This window comes from Diospyros lotus, chromosome 4 (assembly GCF_014633365.1).
Source record: "Diospyros lotus cultivar Yz01 chromosome 4, ASM1463336v1, whole genome shotgun sequence".
Lineage (NCBI taxonomy): Eukaryota > Viridiplantae > Streptophyta > Magnoliopsida > Ericales > Ebenaceae > Diospyros > Diospyros lotus.
The window spans coordinates 22,441,586-22,462,657 of record NC_068341.1 but is presented as its reverse complement, the minus strand read 5'-3'; the positions used below and the strand labels follow the sequence as shown (position 1 = coordinate 22,462,657).

Here is a 21,072-nt window from a genome sequence, read left to right as displayed (position 1 = left end):
CGCCAACACCGGCTATCACAAATAAGCATGTTAGTAAATACTGCATCTTTAGTGGCCATCACCTATGGCCGTCACTAATAATGTACTTTTAGTGGCCACCACCTATGGCCATCACTAATAATGTGCTTTTAGTGGCCGCCCATGCCGACCCTCGCAAATAAGCTTACTTTTAGTGGCCACCACGTCCGATTTGTCACAATAATATACCTTTAGTGGCCACAAATCGAGGCCATCACAAATAATGAACTCTTTAGTGGCGAATTTTTTTGGCCGCCACTAAACATGCCTCTTTAGTGATAAACAGTTTTGGCCGCCACTAATAGTTGTATTTGTGACAAATATCTTCTGGCCGCCACTAAAAGCTACTTTTCTTGTAGTGGGTGGTGAGCTATGAGTGACTATTTGAGATTAAGGTAGGTGTTGGAAATGAGAAAAGCCTAGGTAAAAGACTAGGCTAGTGGCTATTAGGCTATGACAGCACATCAAGACTTAATTCTTGTCTAAATGGTTGTCACTAACAACCTTTTTAAATGAAGGTTTAAGAGGAAATGATCTTATAGAATAGCCCAAGGGATTTGAGGTTAGAGAGAAAGGTAAGCAACTATGGAAACTATGGTTGCTTAGAAGGTCTCCCTATGAATTAAGTCAATCCCTAAGGCATTGGTATAAGAAATGTGATTCTCTTATGATAATCCAAGGGTTTAAAATGAGTGCATTTGGTAGCTGTGATTATTACAAAGATAAGCCTAACAAGATGTCAATATATCTTCTCCCATATGTGAATTGGTATGCTAATTACTAGAAAATAAACCATAGGGATCCTCAAGTTGAAAGCTAAGATTTAGGTCAACAGTTGAAGTGAAGGATCTAAGAGAAGTTGGGTAAATATTAGACAAAAGTAAGAGAAAGGACAACTTAGGCAACCTAGTTTAACCAAAAATAGACATACTTTTGTAAGATGGTAAAGAAGTTAAGATAGATGAGCAGTCTTCTAATAAGGAAGCAAGCATAAGAGAAATAAGTAAGGTTCTTACTCAAATGAAGTGGTAAAGCCTAAAGGCCAGAGCTGGCATGCTACAAGTAAGTCTAGCGGATTTAAGACCAATTCGAGTAAGGTTCACTAGGATGCTATGAAATTGGAATCTTTGGTATATAAAATTAACATTGATATGGATTTGGTTTATGGTGGAGTAAGTCTAGAAGAAGAGCCATGCAGTTAGGGTGTATTGACTATTGATTATGACACCCTAGAGGAATGTTTAGGTTGAGTTGAGTTGGGATAGCTAATGTGCAACCCATTTGACCAAAAATTCAGTCCTACCATGGAAAGAATCAATCATATTAATGTTGGGAATTTATTCATTAGGGAAATCCTTGAGAATGAGGAATTAATCCTGAATAAAAGGTTGCAGGTATAGACAATGCAGCTGAAATATTATCCAAGGTTATTCCATTGATAAAATTTGCGGCATTTTTTTTAAATATTTTTAATGTGTATTGTGTTTTGAGTGATCAAGTTTGAGTAACAGTCTGGATGAGAGAAGGTTCAATTCATCTGTTGGAAGGCCCAAGGATTTGATGGATGAAGAATGGATCTATACTCAAGACAATAGTGGAGAATTGTTACATTATTGTCACTAGTATAGAATAAAGTCATTCCTAGAAGATCAGTGATAGCAGTGAACATAAATGGCTATTGAAGGTTTAGATAGGAAATTGTATCACATGTGAAATTAGTAAAGTTATGGAGCTAAACTATAATTATCTATAGTCTTCGTTGGGATGTCCTCCCTATTCTATAAATAAAATGCTTAGGGTGAGGCAATTGGATAATAGATCATTCATTCTGATATTGTGCGAGTGTAGTGTGTGAGAGGAAAGGCTTGTGTCAAGAAAGCTCTTTGCAATCTCCAAGAAAGATTATACTCGGGTGGAATAAGAGTGAGGGACATCTTGTACTGTTCAAAGTTTAGATTTTTAGTGGAATTGCTCTTGGACAAAGGCTAGATGTAAGGTTTCTTTTGCATGCAATCGGAATCAGGATATATCGTGTGCCTCTTGTTTGTGGTTTGGTTGTTTCTCTCACTGTTTTTCATTCCTTTAAATTATGGTCTTATATTTCAATTTCTTATTTTTGATGACTTGGTTGATTTCGGGTGAAGAGTGTGAGAGATTGACATGTGTAAACATTGATTGAGTTGTCTAAAGAACTCCTAATCCCAACACTACATTTTAACTCATTTAACTAAATAAAGAAAGGAAGAGTGATGAAGATCATACAAATAAATATTTGAGAAATAATATTTTAGGTATAAAAATAGATATTAATATTGTTTTATTAGCTTCTTTATTTTAATTTATTTCTAGTTTCTTTTAATTTTTCTATTTCCTAAAATCTTAATTGAATTATTATTATCTTTATAATCTTAATTAGATTGGATCAAAGAAACACAGTTAGAATTAGTTTTCATCTATTAATTATTTATAAATAATCCTTTAGTGATGTATTGAAAATCAGACTTTCATAAATAATATTGAATATTGATATTTATTTGGAATCATTGAAATTATTTTGTTTCTTGGATTTGGATTTTGCATCAAGGAGACTACAAACTAAACCCTATAAATTAAACAACTAAAAAAAGTATCAAATTTGGACTGCATTTGATTCAAATGGGACACTATTGCAAAATCGTATTTGGTCTTTATTAATCTTGTTAACATTAGTAGAATGTAATAAATTACTAGAAAAATAAAATTGGTGGAATGCAAGTCTAAAATAACACTACTAGAACAAAACATAACTTACTACAAGTTCAAATGCGAGATAGAGCTCAATTACCAAAATAACTTCATGAATGTGATAGTTATTGATCTAGATAACATTTAATATAGTCTAATTATAAATAGAAACCCAATCAATTTTCATGAGAATAATAATAATAAATAAGTAAAGAAAAATACATGCCGAGTATAAAAGATACTAAGACATTATACTCTACTTAGGTCATGTTTGTTAAGATAAGTAAGATAAACTTGTATCAAGATAAAATTAGAATGCTTTCCGAATCAACATATAAAACAATCAAGATAAGTTGGGGAAACATTCTAAAATTTTTATCAAACTGTTTGTTAAATTTTTTGCAATTCATTAAAGGATAGAAATGCCATTTTTTCTTATTTATAAAGACCAACACATGCTTATCTTGAGAGGGGAAAAGAGATAAGTATATTTGAAAAAATTACGATAAGAAGTCACGTGAGGGTCATCAGATAAGTTTTGTATACATTAAAAATGACAAAAGTATGAAATGTTTTCCATATCTTACATTTTTTAATCTATATCTTAGTTAACAAACACTACCTTAATCCATAATATCCATATATAAGTATACTCTATGTATTCATAAACATTGAACGTAATTGTAATTAAAGTTGTCAATAGATCACCTGACTTGACAATCCAACTTGAACTCGACACGAAATTAGTTGATTTAGGTTGACCCTTAATAGGTTTAGATTATTATTGAATCAACATGATAAGAGTGTATTGGGTTCAATTTGATAGCAAAACAAATTTAAAAAACCTAGAATTGATCTCATAACAAAGTAGGTTTAAGTGGGTCAAGATGAAACCAAAAACTGAAGTTTAAATATCTATTTTCCAAAATACCCCTCAAGCATTTAACATCCTAAATTCCTAATTCGATTTTTAAGGGTATTTTTGAGATAAAAAAAAATTGAAACCCTAGGGTTAGAAACATCTAGCAACTTTTCCATTCTTTCATTTTCTCTAACCAACCATCTCCATCCTCTTCACCTCAACTATAAACAGGTTAATGGGTCAACCTAATCAATATATATTAACTTAAATAGGTATTTAATAGGTTAACCTTTTTATCTGTTTAGTTAGCATATTCAAGTTAGTGCTAAGGATTCTTGATCCAATAAGCTATGAGATAAAGTTAAAGTTAACCCTTAACAGATTGCAACCCTATAGTGACCCAACCTGTTTACCCTGTTTAGATATCACAACGTATAATGACAACTATTGGATTATATAAAAGAATATTAACAACTAACAAATAAAAAACATAAAGAAAACAAATTAAAAGCAATAAATAATAGTAATAAACTATTTGTTCTTACAAGAAAATAATTATTTGGACTTAATTCTTCTCTGCATTGAATGAATCGTTTTTCTATAAGGTAAGATTAAACTATTTCCAACATGTTTCTTTCTAATGCAACCACACAAATGAATGAAAATCCCAGCCTATTCGAATGCAACTCAACTAGTTCCTTCCAGGTTTTATGCCATTCGGTTTGATTCTGATGAAACCAAACGCCATCTTACAGATTTTCAATCAAAAATGACTTTCATACTCAAAGCCATACCTTGCTTGTGCCAAATTTCAAACTAAATAGGCACCACACAAAACACAGTTTCAAGCACACCTGCCAATGAAGGAAAATACATCTTGGTTTCCTAATCGCTATCAATGTTATATGGCACCGTATAAAGTAATCATGTCAGGCAGCCCGCTTCTTGTCTAGGCCTTTAAATTAATCTCCAAGTATAAAGTTAAGGAAAATTAGTGTCATGACCCAAGAGGAATTAGAGGGGCAATGCCGCCATTAGTTACAATTGTTGGTTAGGAGATGCTATTCATTCTGTTAAAGTGCACATGGATGCTGTTCTACAATATTCTATTACTTGAACAGCCTATAAATAGGCCATAGCATGTAGAGAAATGTATGTTGGTATGATTTAGTGAATTCGTATTTCCTCCTTACTTTCTCTCTCTAGTTCTTCCTTGTTTTCCCTCCCTTTCTCTTAATTTCTGCTACGTATCTCCCTCCAATTTTTTATCCGTTTCTCTTCCAAATTCTTCCAAATTCCTCCCTAGACCCTAGCTAAACCCTAGGGTCGTGACATTTGGTATCAGAGCCGACGATTCTCGGCTGTGAATTGGTAGTCGTAGCAATTGACCAAGGCAATTCCGCAACAAATTCAGACAATAGATTGCGGAATTGATCGAAACAGTGATTTCCGACGCATAGGGCAGATTAATTTCCAACAGTCCTGGATGCAATTCTGGTGACTGGAAAATTAATCAGAGCAAAGCACTTCGGGCTCGAAATTGGAGACGAAGCGGCGATTAAGTTCATAACAACAGAACGTTGGCATTGGCAATGGAGTTTGAGGTGAATCTATCAAATTCGACTAAACAGAGGCGGAGCTGGTTCCGTAATCTGATCTATCTTGAAATTGGAGGCCGAATCGATTTAATCAAGTTCCGGAAGTATTGGCATAGCAGAAACGTTGTTATCAGAGTGGAGCAGCGAGTTTTGAGATCGGAAATGGATCTTGAAGGCGGAGTTCGAAGTTGATTCCGATTATGAATTCTGGTAAATTGTGTTCGAAACTTGGAAGGCGACTCCGACGGTGACTGTGCACATACGCGGTCATGTGCAGTTGATTGAGGCGAGCTTAGTACTGCTGACTTTGTAAGGTGAATTTAGAGCTATTGGTTGGAGAAGGAAGTGAACAAGCAAGGTCGGGACAATTGTGCATCTGTAGCAATCGTGGCTACTTGCAAGCAACTCTAGCAATCGGCAATTGCTGTAAAAGTGGGAACGAATTGAACTCAGCCCATTCAGTTCCAATGATTCTGACGGAGAATGGCCTCTTAGCTTGAAAATCTAGGAGGTATTGGTCAGTCAAGGAAGGCGTGCATGTGACCAAGGCTGAGATTAGCGATTACTAGCAGTAGTTCCGATCTAAGTTTGAAGGAATTCTGGATCAGATTACTAGCAGCGACAAGAACAATGGACTTCGGCTATTGCAATTGCAATTCAAGAAGGCGATTCACCTTAATCACAACACAGTAGTTGAGATCCAGAATCAAAGCACGTCTAGAGCAGCTAATCCAAGAGGCGAGTTCCTTTGATCAATTATATACTCGGAATTGAAGAGGCAGTGGAGGCATGGTGGTTTAGGCAATACAGGCTTAAGTGGTCCGTGATTGGGTGTGGCTGGAGCGATCTAGAAGCGGGAATAAAGGCCAGGCAAAACTGAACTTGGATTGGATCGGGATTTGGGCAGAAAGGAGCGGCAAACGAGCAGGCCATGCGGTTCTAAATTGGAAAACGATCTAGTCGAACTGATCGGACTGTGATTCCGATTAATTAATAACGGATAGGCTCGTATTGGGGAGGTGCGGTCAGAAGTGGATCTTGAGTGAGGCGAGAAGTATCGTCACGGCATGTGACTTTGGCGATGTTCCAAAGCAATTGGACTTAGGTCATTGTATGTGACTGAGTTGTGACAGCAGGTGCGATCGGAACTGGTCTAGAGGAGAATTCCGCAAGCAGTGATTCTCAACTCAGATTTGGAAGTGGTGAGAAGTGAAACTGAGCAATTAGAGCCATTGTTGTCACTATCGAATTTTGTAGAATTTGATTTGGAGCCTATTCACCAGCAAGAACTGAGGTTGTTGGACTGAAAGCAACCATTGCCAGGTTGAATTAGATTGCGGGGATTAAGGATTGTTGAATTTTAATTCAAGGAGGAGTTTCCGAAGGGATCCTTAGAGGCTGATCAAGAAGCTGTTATAGGGTGTAATTTCAAGGAATTGAACTGAGGAGATGGCCGAAGGACTAATGGCTGCAACAATGGAAGTTAAGGACCTTCGTAGGCAGCTGGACGATTTTTTGATTATGTGTTCACATAAATTTCAGACTGCTAATTGGACTTAGTCGACCTCAATTCCAAGTGCCGATTTGCCCACTTTAGCTCCATTGGCTATTCCGGTGTTTGACAGGGATAGGCCAAAATGGTGGATCCGACAATGTGAACGGGTGTTCTACCAACACCGAGTAGCTGAAAAGGAAAAAGTAAAAATGGTTGCAGCTAATTTGAGTGGAATTCCAGGCGTTTGGTTTCAGAATTGGAGCTGGGGAAGGGTAGAATGGAGCTGGCCACAGCTTGTAAATGCCTTGTGTACCCGGTTTGGAGAAAGGCCCAAAACTAATGTTGTCATAGGAGTTCCTAAGGCTGCTCATCAAGAAGTGCAAGGAGCTGATATAGTAGCCATGGAAGAGGAAGGTGGTGTTCATACAACTAAGGAGGAGTATGAGGCTGATGAGGTATTAAGAACGAGAAGGGAAGCTGCAAGGAAGGAGGACAGCCCTGCTGATCTTATTGATCTCCAAAAGCAGCAGAGGAAGGAGCTGGAAAAGTCTCTTTACCAAGTACTTGAGGAGAAGGACGAAAGGATTGCACCGGGCACCTTGTTTGGAACATCTCATACATATGTCTTTGGCACGGGCACACAAAACAGGGCAGCAGCTGCAAAAAAGGTTGATTTGCTTAAAGAGAAGTTTAAATTTCTTCTTATGCTTGGAAATGAGATGGTTACAGGATTGACAGCTCCATTGGAACCATTTTCAATGGCAATGAGGAAGAGGTGGATGGCTGGACTTGGGCTTGCCGCTAGTCGTAGTTCTGTTAAGGAAGAAGGAAAGAGAAAGCAAAAGAAAAAGGTAATATGAGAGGAGAACAAGAAAAGGCGAAGAAGAAACCAATTGGTGAAGATGGGCATCGGATGAATAACAATAGTTTAATGGTAATAAGTTTCTTGGAGACAAGAAACCTTTCAAGGAGGGGAAATTGTCATGACCCAAGAGGAATTAGAGGGGCAATGTCGCCATTAGTTACAATTGTTGGTTAGGAGATGCTATTCATTCTGTTAAAGTGCACATGGGTGCTGTTCTACAATATTTTATTACTTGAACAGCCTATAAATAGGTCATAGCATGTAGAGAAATGTATGTTGGTATGATTTAGTGAATTCATATTTCCTCCTTACTTTCTCTCTCTAGTTCTCCCTTGTTTTCCCTCCCTTTCTCTTAATTTCTGCTATGTATCTCCCTCCAATTTTTTATCCGTTTCTCTCCCAAATTCTTCCAAATTCCTCCCTAGACCCTAGCTAAACCCTAGGGTCGTGACAATTAGATATCCAGCAATTTCAGTGTCCTTGTAAGCTACAAATAAAGGTCTTAAAAATCTCACCCTAGCAGTCACACACCTATTTTAGATGCTATAGCTAAAAGGATGTAACCTGATTTGACAAAAACCAAAAGCTTACACATAATGTACATTCTCCTTTGAAAATTTTGCTACATAGAGCTTGCTGGCTCTTAGATATTAAGGAAAGAAACTGCACAGATACTACTCATAAAATTGTTGCATCTCACGTTTGTTAGCCAAACAATTGATGTTTAGCTAACTACACATAAATTTCATCAATGGTAAGTAAACATATCTCAAACTGCCACGAAAGAACAGGAGTAAAGTTTCTAGCAGAGGTCTCAAAATATCTTGTTCAACATTCAAAAGCAACAATCACTGAAGTTAAATCAAGTAACATAAGAAATGAAAATTTTAGGATACATAAAGGAGCCACACCTCATAGGTTAATGTACCTCTAGAAGAATCAGGCAGTTTAAGTGTAGCACTTGAAATTAAACCTGTAGCAGGAATGATGCAAACAGCTTGAGGCCCTAGCATGGTAAAGGGGACAATCTTCCTCAGTAGTATCCTAATTAATGTAGACAAAATATCAAAGAAGTTTGGTTTAGTTATAAATGTTAAATACGCAGAAATAGAAACAATTCAAAAGAACTGACTTCAGAAGGAAACACTTTGTTGCCTAATCATTTATTGGCATAATGTTATAATATCATATTTATATATAGAAGGGCACTGTTTTAAATGCATGAAACTAGACTTATAGGCCCACAAGCTAAAAAAAAGGCTAAATAATAAATAAAAAAATTGCCTTCTCTCTCAGGTGTTAGAAGAAAACTTTACTCTTTTGACTTAGCAGCACATTATTCCATTCTATCCCCGCCAGATAAGAAAAGAGATTTATTAGTAAGTGCCTCTACACACGACATCAGGTTTTGTTGCAGATTGGCAAGTTTAAATATGACTATTCGTTACATAGTAAATACTTCATAGATTAATGACATGCAAAGCATAACTTATTAGTTTCAAAATGTTTGGAATAATAATGCCATGTTTCTTTCTAAACACTTCCTGATTCTCACCTTCCCTTGGTAACAAACCTAGATTCAAAACAAAATCCCAAAATTTCATGCTGTGTTAATTTTGATAGAAAAAGTGCATTAAATTGTCTTCCTAGCTAAAACCCTCACCTCCTTAAAAATCATATTAGCTCAAACTTTACTGTCTAGATATCCTCTTTGTGTCATCATTCATCAGTGTAAATATGAATGACCATAACTTCTTCGCCTTACAATCCCTAGTAAACATCTGTTCGTGTCAGTAGGACTCAACTGATCAGAAAGTTTGCACAGAAACTAAAAAACATCTAAACGCAACCTTGGAATTTGCTATAATTCCAACTAGTTCCTGAATATAAACTTACATCTTCACTCAACGGGCAATATTTAGTTCTAATATTATCCTAATATAAATAAAACGATCAATAAAATATCAAATCACAATTTGTCTGCCAAATGGCGAATCCCAGTATACACTTTACTAATTTATAAATGAGGACAACAAGACAGGTTCATTTTGTAAATAGCCAACAATTCATTTCCCTTCCCCTTCCCTCACGTGGCCATAAGGAAAATCAGATAAGAAAAAGTAAGAAAATAAGGAAACGTGAGATGAAACTGTGGTTGCAAGGGCCATCCTTTCCCGCCTTATAAAGAAAGGAGGCCACCAGTAAAGGACCACCAGCAACTAGTGGTCCTGCAAGTGTTCTCCGAATCACACAAGCATCTGGACTTTCTAAAAAGCACATTCAAGAAACCTGCCCGGTTGAACCTTGAGGTCTCAACAATACAAGAGTGTGAAAGATCTGATAATGAGAGAATTCAAAACAATCCCTGCAAAACAATTGGACAAAGGGCAATCTGGTTTTTATGTAAAGAACCAAGTGCAGAAGAGAAGGCCACACACATGGAACAGCCAAGAAGGTTACACATGTCAACAGCCAAAATATGCACAATAAGGTAACCTACAAGAGAGTGTGTGTGTGATTTGGTTAGGTAAGTGCAAGTTTATAAGTGATTTTATTTCCACAAGTCAAAACTGATAAGTAAATAAACACTACGCACATCATGCCAATCGTACATTGATATGGCTAGGATAAGCAATGTGTCACACCCCACCAATTTTGGATGCCGTGCGGGAGCCTTGACTGGGAGCTTTCTTAGAATATTTTAGACTTCCCTAGCATCTTTGAGAGTATTCAAGGTTTAACTTGGAAGTCTAAAGGGTTCTATAAGTTGTTCTGAAATGATTTAGAGTGTTCTAACTTCTAAGTTCTACAAGGATCAAGGGTATTCTAGGTTCCCTGGACTATTTCTGGGGTCTTCCAATTATTCTAGATTATTCTCGAGTATTGTATGTTCTAAATTATTCTTAAGTTAGGTCTTGCATTCCACATACTCTAGAGAGTTCTTGAGTAGCTGTTAGGACCTAGGTGTATCTATTAGGAAGGTTTTGGAATAGTTAGGAGCTCATATAAATGACTTGTAAGCTCATATGTAGTCATTCTAAAGTTGAGTTGAGAATTTAATAGAACAGGACCCTCAGAGTTTCTCACTCTAAAATATAAATAAAAGAAAATATGAACATTTACTTAAATTAAAGAAATGTAAATATGTTATAACGTATACATGTTGGAACTGAGAAGAGGGGAGGAATTGGGTTGCCTAGATTTTAATTAAAACCTAGGTTCATAAGGCGAGCCTCTCGCCTCAGCACCTCACCGTGCAAGGCGCGTGCCTCACTGAAATCGCCTCGCCTCAGCCCAGGCGAGACGCTGAACTGGAGCCTTGCGCCTAGGCGTGCCTTTAACAACCATGGAGGGGTGTGACATTGTTGATCCTTGACCAAACAACTCCAATTACATTGAAATAAAAAAAGGCCAGCAATTTCAAGAAAGATACCCACCAAAACAGTAACCGTAACCCCCTCAAGAAAGCCACTGCACACCTGACTGACCAGCAGAGCAGACAGCCAAAAAAACTCCACCAAAGTCCAGCAGTAACCATTCTGAATTTCAGAGACCCAAAGCCACGACAACCTTCCTGATCTTAAGAGAATTGTTTCCAAAAATTTAAGCCCACTCACAAATCAGCCAACACAAGAAGGAACTTCCAATACTAAAGGGAAACAGCTCCAAAAAAAGATGAAACCTCCTGACGTCACTTTTATAAAAACCCCCAGAAGAATTCTTGATCCACCAAAGCAAATCAAGCAAGAAGAATCCAAAAAATGATCCCAAAAAATTCAAACCACAACAATAAAAACCCAGCTGCTTGGAATCGAAAATTCGGCAAGATTAAAACCCCCAACAAAAACGACATTAACTTCAATATACCAAACCCAGGCAAAAAGATTCCCACTTAAAGCAAGCCAACCTGTGGAAACAAGCAGCAAAAAGAAGACCAACTTGGATACTAATATACACTCCAATCCGAACAAAGCGATTAGAAACCAGCATGTCTTCCTTCCTGATTAAGATGGTAACTTTTGAAGAAACCACAACCAAGCATATGAAAAGGGAATGCTATCAAAGAAAAGAAAAAGCAAGAAAACACTGATGAAACACAAAGCCAAGGCACAGAGACCACACTTTACGATACAGTAGAAATAACAAGGGACTTCAGCAAGAAGACCTTCCCAATAGAGATCCATAAACACAAGTTAAATCTGACACCCATGAAAGGACAAAGGAGAAAATACAGCTGCCAAAGACAACCCCAGCACAGGAGACGATATATAGGCCAAAATAGACTCCCTCTACCCATCAGATACTACGGATATTACTTCAAAATTGACCTATTGCAGACCCCAGCCCCCATCCCTCCAGAAATCCTGCCTCTAGAACATCAGGACTCAACATGCCACACAAACCAACACCTAAAACTTTTACTCAGAAGTCTTGACTTTTGCTGATTTTTCTGCTGATAGCTCTATTGGTTTCCAGCACCACGGGGCTCAATTTTTATAAAGCCGGATGCTACGCTGCTGATGGTAAATGTATTACACAGCCAAAAAAAACAAAAAGAAAAAGAAAAAAACCAACCAATCTAATAGTAAGGGTGCGTTTGATTGGAAAAATGTGAAAAAGGAAAATATTTTTCAATTCCATGGAAAATAATTCCCATCTCCCCCTTAGTTGCAATTTTCTATGGAAAATGGGCCAAAACATGCTTCAATGTGTTGTACCATGAAAACTTTCCATGGAAAATGTTAATCAATCAAACATGTAAGTATGGAAAATTTTTCATTGATGTAACATTTTCCATGAAAAACAATTCCAATCAAACATGCCCTAAATGTTATTCAATAAGTTCAAGTAGAAAAACATCAGAATAATATACTATTTGAAATGCATGAAACTAAAAATCCTATTTGCTTAGAGAAGTGTTTTATATACATGAAACCAAATTGGTAGGACCACCAGCTAAATAATCAATAATTGTCTTCTCTATCTTAGGTGTTATAAGTAAACCCAATCCTGTTTACTACATAAAATTTTCCTGCAGACAACCAAGTTCAAAAATAACTAACTAGTAAAAATAGTAAATACTAAGTTGACTAATGACTTCCGAAGCATAACCTATTATTTTCAACATGTTTGGTGTAAGACTGTTTTTACATTTCTTTCTGAAATTTTATTGATTCTAACCTTTCCTCTGTAACCAACCCTAGATCCAAAACATAATCACAAAATTCATTTTCTATGTTAATTTTTGTAAAAAAAAAGACGCATTAAATTGTCTTCCTAGATAAAACCCTTCTATCCTAGAGGTGTCATAATTAACCCAAATTTTACTGTCCTGATACCCTCAGTGTGTCATCACAATGTAAATAATATGGGTCAACTGCGGCAAAATGACTGCTTCTCCACCTTGCAATTCCTAGTACACATCCCTTTGTATCAGTAAGACCCAACTAATCTCAGTTTGTACGAAAACTGCAAAAAATATAAATATGAACATAAATACAACCTTGGAATTTGCTATAATTCCAACTAATTGCTGGTATACATAGACATCTTTGCTCCCCTACCAATATTGAAGTTGTTAGAGTAGAAACACAACACTCTCTAGGGCACTCACACTCACTAAGTCATGGATAAAGTCTCACAAACACTCACGGCAACAGGAATTACAAAATACAATATTAAAGAACAGAAAACAGAATCAAGAACACCACAAGATTATCCTGGTTCAGTCTCAAAATGAGACCTACGTCCAGCTTGGCTTGGCCTTCACTTTTCCACTATCTTGTATAGGTTAATTACATGTGGCTTTGACAGAACTCTCTCATAGCCTATATATCCTAAAAACTATAGAGTTCCCAACCCAGAGTATACACAGCAATACCCGCCTCACTCTAAGCACACATCCAAAACCCACTCGCTCACAAGATAGAATTCTCGCATAAACCTCAAATGAAAAGCCCAGCACAACACCCCCTCCCGACCCCTATTTATAAGCCATAGGACGGGAGTTACAATAACTGAAAATAAAAGCTCCCAACTGACCATTACATAACAATCGGCCAGCTGTCCTTCTAGAAACAATCTTTTTAGAAGACTTTTCCTAACCAACTAAACAGGACATAAACAACACTATTTTACATAAATTTTCCTGATATTTAGTACAGTACTAATCTAGTACAAATGTTCTAACAGAAGTCTAATACACATTAAAAATGCTTGTCAAATGACAATTTATGTCAAGTTTTATTTATTTTCCCATTTAGCTTCTTGGTTCTCAATACACTAACTTCACACCAAAAACTTTTGCTAACTCAAGGTAAGGGCAACGGCTCTATATTTCCAAGCAATACAGTAACACAAGCACATATCTCATATGGCAAATTCACAAATCCTAGCAAAACCTTAGTGAGAAGGATTGGATAATACAACATTGGATAAAAGTCAATGGTAAAATTTTCCAACGCCATGCAATGATTCTGTTGGGGTTTCCAATAGTGATAAAATTTGATTCAAGACTGACAGTAGCCACCTTGCACCTCCAAGCCATATATACCACTTTGATATGGTAATACATATATCAGTTTCAGAAACATATGTACCAATAAAATATAATACTTTTTGTGTTTATTTTTATATGTGCAATGCTATCCTGTAACGTGATCCACTTGACAAGAAATGACCTACAACAACAGTAAAGTCATAATTCATATTCTGCATATATACAAGGCATTACCTCTTAAAAGAATTACCCTTCACAAAATACATCGCTAGAAAATGCATTAAGAACAACATTAACTTATTGTCGAGAGAAAATTGAAGAAAATAAACACATTACCTCTTAATAGAAATTATTCAACAGAAACACATTGATAGCAAATACATCAAGAATGTAAACTAGTAGTGACCGTGACATGGCCTATAAGAATGACTCCCAACATCTAGATTTTACAGATGCTTGTGCAAAGGTAAGAAGGTCACAAGGTGAAACAATGCTTGTTCGACTTTAATATAATCCACTTCATCTTGCAACACCCAACATTAACACAAAACAATATCAAGTAATATAAATCATAACAAGATACATTTCCATAGTCAACCTAGGATTATCTAGGAAAGTAGACAAGAAATTCCAAGTATGCCTTCTTCAATTGTTCAGTTTGTGTGCAAGAATCTACCACCTAAGTACTACGAATATGTACAGTGCTCTGAAATCTACATCTCTACATGATTTTCTTTTTCTTATTTAACATCTAAATCATAGACTTAAAAATGAAAACTCTAAACCATAAATATAAATACAAACCAAATATGAAGGACCCTTTAATTGGTGCAATGGTGAAGGATTAGACTTTCAAGCATGATGTCTGTTTGAGTCAAATAGCAGATAGTTTACTCAATTATCCCAAAGGTTGGATCTTAGAAAAGCCAACTGCAGTGGTCACTCTCTACTGTCGGAGGTTAGCATTAGGGAAAGAGTCACGTGTATGTACCATGCATGAAAGGTAATTCAGCTTGGGTGTGAATTTGATGTTTATTGCCCCTTTAAATTGAATACATTATAATCACAACAGGTAACTACACTCTAGTCCATGTATTTGCTTCCTGAATATTTGCAAAAATATCCCATATCACGTAATTCCTTTCAAGAGTTTTTACCATCTTGGACATTTCATGGTTAGAGTCAAGTGGGAAGGAAGGTGGCTACCTTCCTACTCCACCTCCCCCACCCAAATAAAAAAGGGTGTTCCCAGCATACAAGGTTCCCTACTTATCCATGAAAATATAGGTTTAGGGTATGCATTTGTAAACTAACAACCCAAATGACAACATGTTCATCACACTGTTAAAAATGGTAAAAAAAATAGGCCAAAAAAAAAGAAGAATTTGGGACAAAAACGCACAAAACACTTAACATATATAGTGGCAATTCTCCAACTAGTTCTGAAGCGACATATTTCAAACTTGGTTTAATTTCATTTACAAATAAAATATTTTCTTTGTACGTTCAAGGTTTTGCAAAAATTGGACAAGTTCAAGAGAAGTCCGTTACATTTGCAATATATATGTCTGTTTAGGTATCTATATACTGTTATGTTGATCCAGTATTCCATCCCAGTGTAACAGTCCTCATCCTAGAAACCCCGCCCCCAACACACAGATTCCTTTTTTTTTTTTTTTCCCGGAGTAAAGGCCATCCATTAGAAATGGAAAGAAGATGCAGAATAAGGCAAAACAGAAATGTGGAACATTCACACACCAAATAAACTATCAATCTATTCTTTATTTTTCATAGAGACAAACTACAGTTGTCAGGGCATAAAACTATATTCGGACTACAAAGCCAAAAACAGAATGACAGAGAAAAGCTAACAATCAATGCTTGATAGCAATGAATAAGAAAGAGCCAGGCCTCCATATTTAGCAAGTAATCTAGAAGTAAGCTGACCCAAGCTGAGCAAGCAATGCTATTCCTCGTCTGGCTAAATTCTGTCCCTTGCAATGCTTGTCACACTGGGTTAATAATCCTTCCAGCAGCCAATTTTCTCACATTTCCTTGGTGTTCTTCAGTCAGGTCAACAGAAGAAATAGGTAGAGGAGCTGCCGGTGTTGGGGAGTAGCGGAGGGACTTGTGGTGCAGATGATTTATGAGAATTATCATCTACGACCTTTTCCTCATCACGAGCTGGTGATCCCCCCACTTCACATCAAGGACTTGAGTGATCTAGCCTTATCGTTAACTTTAACAAACCAGAATATACAAAGATGATATATGGCAGTCGTCTGATGACTTTGGTTCCATTAATCCTCATCAGGTTGGCAAACACGAGTAAGCACACGTTCCAAACCAACAGCAGGGACAATTTAATTTCGTGGGCATCTATATCCAGAACCTTCTCCTCATCAGGGACTGCTGAATTTATCCATCCAGAAATGCCCGAAGGAAATTGAGAAAAAGAGCAGAAATTGCCAAGCAAATTCCTTCCCTCGACGTTAGCCAAGGCCTTTTGCTTGATCTGAATCAAAACTTGCCTTTTGTGAAGAACTTTCCACATTGGCAAATCACAGAGTCTATGGAAGTATTCCACATGATGCCGCAGAAGCCTACACTTGAGTCCATTGTAAAGAGAGTCCTCGCGAAGGATTAGCCATAGGTTGTACGGCAACGACCTGTATACGGACATCTCTTCTGCTCTGTGGACAGCATAAGATTTCAACTGTAGGTGAAATCTTTCTGCTGCATTTCTATTGTACTGAATATTGAACGAATCTGAACCATGGTGGCATCAGATTCTAGAAACAATTGGACTTTCTCGTCCACATTAAGTAAATCATAAACGCAAGCAAGGAGCGATAGGAGAGTCACCGGAATTGGGGGATCCTCAGGGTCGGAAGGACCTCGTTGTCCGAGTACTGGAGTCGGCCGATCAAGTGCCAACAAGGGTTTGTACCGAAGCAGCTGGACATGATGGATGATAAGGGGAAGGGATCTCCGTCGTCGGCGGCGGCGTCGAAGGAAGATGAAATCGTCGTCCTCGAAGGCCATGGATTCGCCGGAGGTTACCCCCTCTCTCTCTCCCTCCCTCCGTCCCTCTCCCTCTCGGGTACAATAACACAACCCTTGACCTGCATTAGGGCAAACATATATAGGAAACTTTTTCCAATGCGTTATCGCATCGGGAATTGAGGAAACATTTTTTTAACTTGTACTTACACCCATAAATTTTCTTAAATTTCTTTTTTACCCTCTAACAATAATTAAATGGACTAATCAAGGTTTTACACGGAACATAACTAAAATCAACCTAATTAAAATCTAGTAACAAAAAATAAAATATTTAATTTAGAAATAAACTCCAATCTATTACATTCCCACGTATCATATTCAAATAAATAAGAAAATTAAACATTACAACAACAAAAATTCTAAAATAATTAGAAAAATTGTCTTCTAATTGACTATATTTTTCCTTCATTTTGAATTATTTAGATTAACTCAAGTGTTTGAATTTGTTGATGAAACACTTAGGCTGCGTTCTTTTTATTTTTTAATTTTTAATTTTAAGTTTTGAATTTATTTTCAGTTTTTTGTTTTGATAGTTTGTTTTTAAAAAATTAAAAATATGTTCTTTTTATCATTTTAAAAAATTATTTCTCAAAATAAAAAATTAGAAAACGCGTTCTCTTTGAAATTTTAAGAATAATCTTTTAATAATATTTTATACAAAAAAAATTGATTATTCAGTAAATTAGAAATATTTAATGTTAATATATTATTAAAAAAATATGTACATTTTAAAATTAATAAATTTTGTAATATTTTTCCATTACAATAATAAAATATGAATAAATATATAAATAAATGTATTTTGAATTTTGAGTTTATTTTAGATGAAAATACTCAAAATAACTTTTTGTTGTTTTGAGTTTTTTTATAAATTTTTTTTTTTTTTGTTTTCAAAAATGCATTTTTAAAAATAGTAAAGAGAACGCGTTTTCATTATTTTAAAAAATTAAAAACTAAAAATCACTTAAAAACAACAAAGAGAACATAGCCTTAGTAATACTCCTTAGTGATTTTCATGCGTAACATGGTTAAACATATTAATATGACAAACTTTTTACACCCTTTATTCTTTATCATTTATTCTTTATCAATTTAACCAACATCATTTGGTTTGTTGTTTATTGTTCATAACGAAAAAGCTTCCATCAAGGTAGTTAAAATTGAGATTTTAAATGGGATTGAAAAAGTGTCCATAAAATCGGATCGTAAGATTTTAGAGATAATTAAAAATAACCTTCAATTTTTGTAAATATATGTTTATAGTAACATAATTTTGTAAAAAAATGAATTAATATCTTTTAATAACTTGATTATTCTTTATTATAGTTCAAAAGATGATACTTCCAGAATATAGCTCAAAAACTAGCATGTTGGTATAAGCAATTTAGAGGCAAAATATAGGAAATTTAGAGGTAAAATATAGCTTAAAATTCTTTAGAGAATTCTTTCAACGTCTTCCATTAGATTTAGGTTGTATTTTTTTCTTGATTTAACATTGATTAAATCAAGTAAAATCCTGATTTGGGGTTGAGTGGTCCATTAATTAATTACTTATTTGTCTTGATTTACTTATGCAATCAATGTTAAATTAAGTAAATTGGAACTTATGCAATCAATGTTAAATCAAGTTCTAATTTAGAAGCAAAATATAACAATTCATTGCATAAGTTCTAATGTCAGATGCTATGTGACATTGAGACGTTGGAAGCATCCTCTAAATTGCAACTTAAATCAATAAAGGTCTTTGAATCGTAAAATCGTTTGGAGATCTCTGAAGTGTAAAATCGTAAAATCGTATATGTAAAATCGAAATTTTATAGGATTTTATCCTAAATTGGATTTTAAATAGGATTTGAATCGTTTAGGGGTCTTCGAATCGTAAAATCGTACGCGTAAAATCGGGATTTTAACAACAATGGCTTCCATTTTGTTTTTATTCTTGCCACAAACACATACGTATATACGATTATTGGTTAATTTCTTGCCAATTTGTATCCCAACTTTCAATCTCTGTAATCAAAATTGGTCATTGATTGATTTTGAGTCTCGATTTAAAGGCTCACAAAGGATAAATAACTGCAATGCTTGGTTTGGATGGTTTAAAATGTGTTGCTCAAAGCAAACTCTTCGTTGTCAGCTTGTTTATTTTTCAAACCATAACTAAACCATTATATACTTGAAACCACCGCTTAGTAGTTTGGGTGGTTTCAATTATTTCAACTATAACAATTAGCAACAATTAATAAAAAAAAAAATTGGAAACATACAAACAATAATGATTTGTTATTTTTTTAGTTGATGGTAAGGTAAAAAAGTTGGTGAAAATTTGATTATTTCAAAAGTTTTATTCCAAATCATTAAAAAAAACTTGTTATTTCACTTAACAATCAAGTAAAATTCAAAGTTTTGTAACTAAATAAAAATTTAAGGATAAATTTCACTTATCTCCCTTGAGATTTGCCTAAATTGCATTGACCAACTTTGTGTTTTTAAATAACACTGACCTCCTTTGAGATTAAGTGTTGTGCAATGCATACCCATTGTCGTTAATTAATGATAGTTAATTTTGTAAAAATTCTCAAAATACCTTTCTTTCTTTATTTTTTTCCTAAATTACACAAGAATAAAAAAATTTAAAAAAAATTACGCAACATGATCATTTCCAACAGTTATCTATTGCTAACTATTATCAACAGGCTTTGTTAATGAGATTCTCTAATTGTTGGAAAGAGAGAGAGAGTTAGGATCCATTTTGGAACCCATATCGTTCTAGGTTTGGATGAACTCATAGATTTGGGTTCATGAAAAACCCAAAATGTGCATGCACATATAGACTTATCACTAATAAACTTTTATCGTTGTTACTTCAACCTAAATTAGAGAAGAACAAAGAGAGATCGAAGAAGAAGAATGAGGAAAATGATGAGAGAAATCGATATGGGTTCGAACAACCCATATTTGGGCTCATCCATGATTATTCTACTTTACATTCATTGTTGATAGGTTACAAGAGAAAGAGAGAGAGAGAAAGAGAGAGACCCATTTGGGTTTCTATAGAAACCTCCGTCAAGATTTGATTTTAAATTTCTTTATAAATCGAACAGAGAGAGAGGGGGAGATTATATGTGCATGTAGAAAGATAACTATCATAGGAAAAAAAGAAAAAAAAAATTATTAGAATGGGCATTAGAAGGTTTTTGTTGGATTGCAAGGGTAGCCAACAATGGTATGTGTAGGTTTTAACCAACCTACTTTCTCGGCAAAACACAGATCAAGCGCAGTAAACAAAAAATGAAAGATTTAAACCACAACTCACATACACAAATAAAGATACAACGATATACATGTTCGGATTAATAAATCCTACTCACAGCAAAAGCTCTGCCTCTAGTCAATCCACTAGATTTCTCAAGTTTACAATCGATTACAAGATCATCAAACTGAAGTAAAACAGTATTGCAAAATACAACTCAAACAGAAACCAAAAACAAGAACAAGTGTAGATCTGTTCTAGACTGATCTTGCGATCAAGGCTAAGGATCTGTTCTTTCAGCCAACTAATCTCTCACGCCTCAGGCATTTAAAACAACACAGAGATTAAGTAATACAATTACTTACTAACTGATCTTACCATAGAAACATCGATTTGATAGAAACACGAGAGAAGGATTAATAGGATGTGTCTCGCTTTAACAATCGCCATTTAGCGTTTCAGAAAAAGAGAGCACGAGAGAAAATATCAGAACATTCTGAAGATTAGGGCATCGGATTGCCCTTATATAGCAACACCAACATGGACCAACCAATGAGTTAGACCAGCAGAGAAAATGCATCACGAAATGGATATGGGCTTGGCCCATAACAAACTTAGCAACCCACATATAACCAATAGCCCATAAATATATCAACAGAATATATATATATATTAAACAACATTTAAATTCA

General features: G+C 35.4%; 1 protein-coding gene across 1 annotated transcript in view; it reads right to left on the bottom strand.

Moving 5' to 3' along the window:
• The window catches only part of LOC127798735 (uncharacterized), a 106,446-nt gene that overhangs the window by 15,159 nt on the left and 70,215 nt on the right, over window positions 1-21,072 (bottom strand). The window contains exon 2 of the mRNA XM_052332298.1: window positions 8,491-8,606. The gene's annotated coding sequence lies outside the window, so the exon portion shown is untranslated. The remainder of the gene's footprint in view (window positions 1-8,490; window positions 8,607-21,072) is intronic.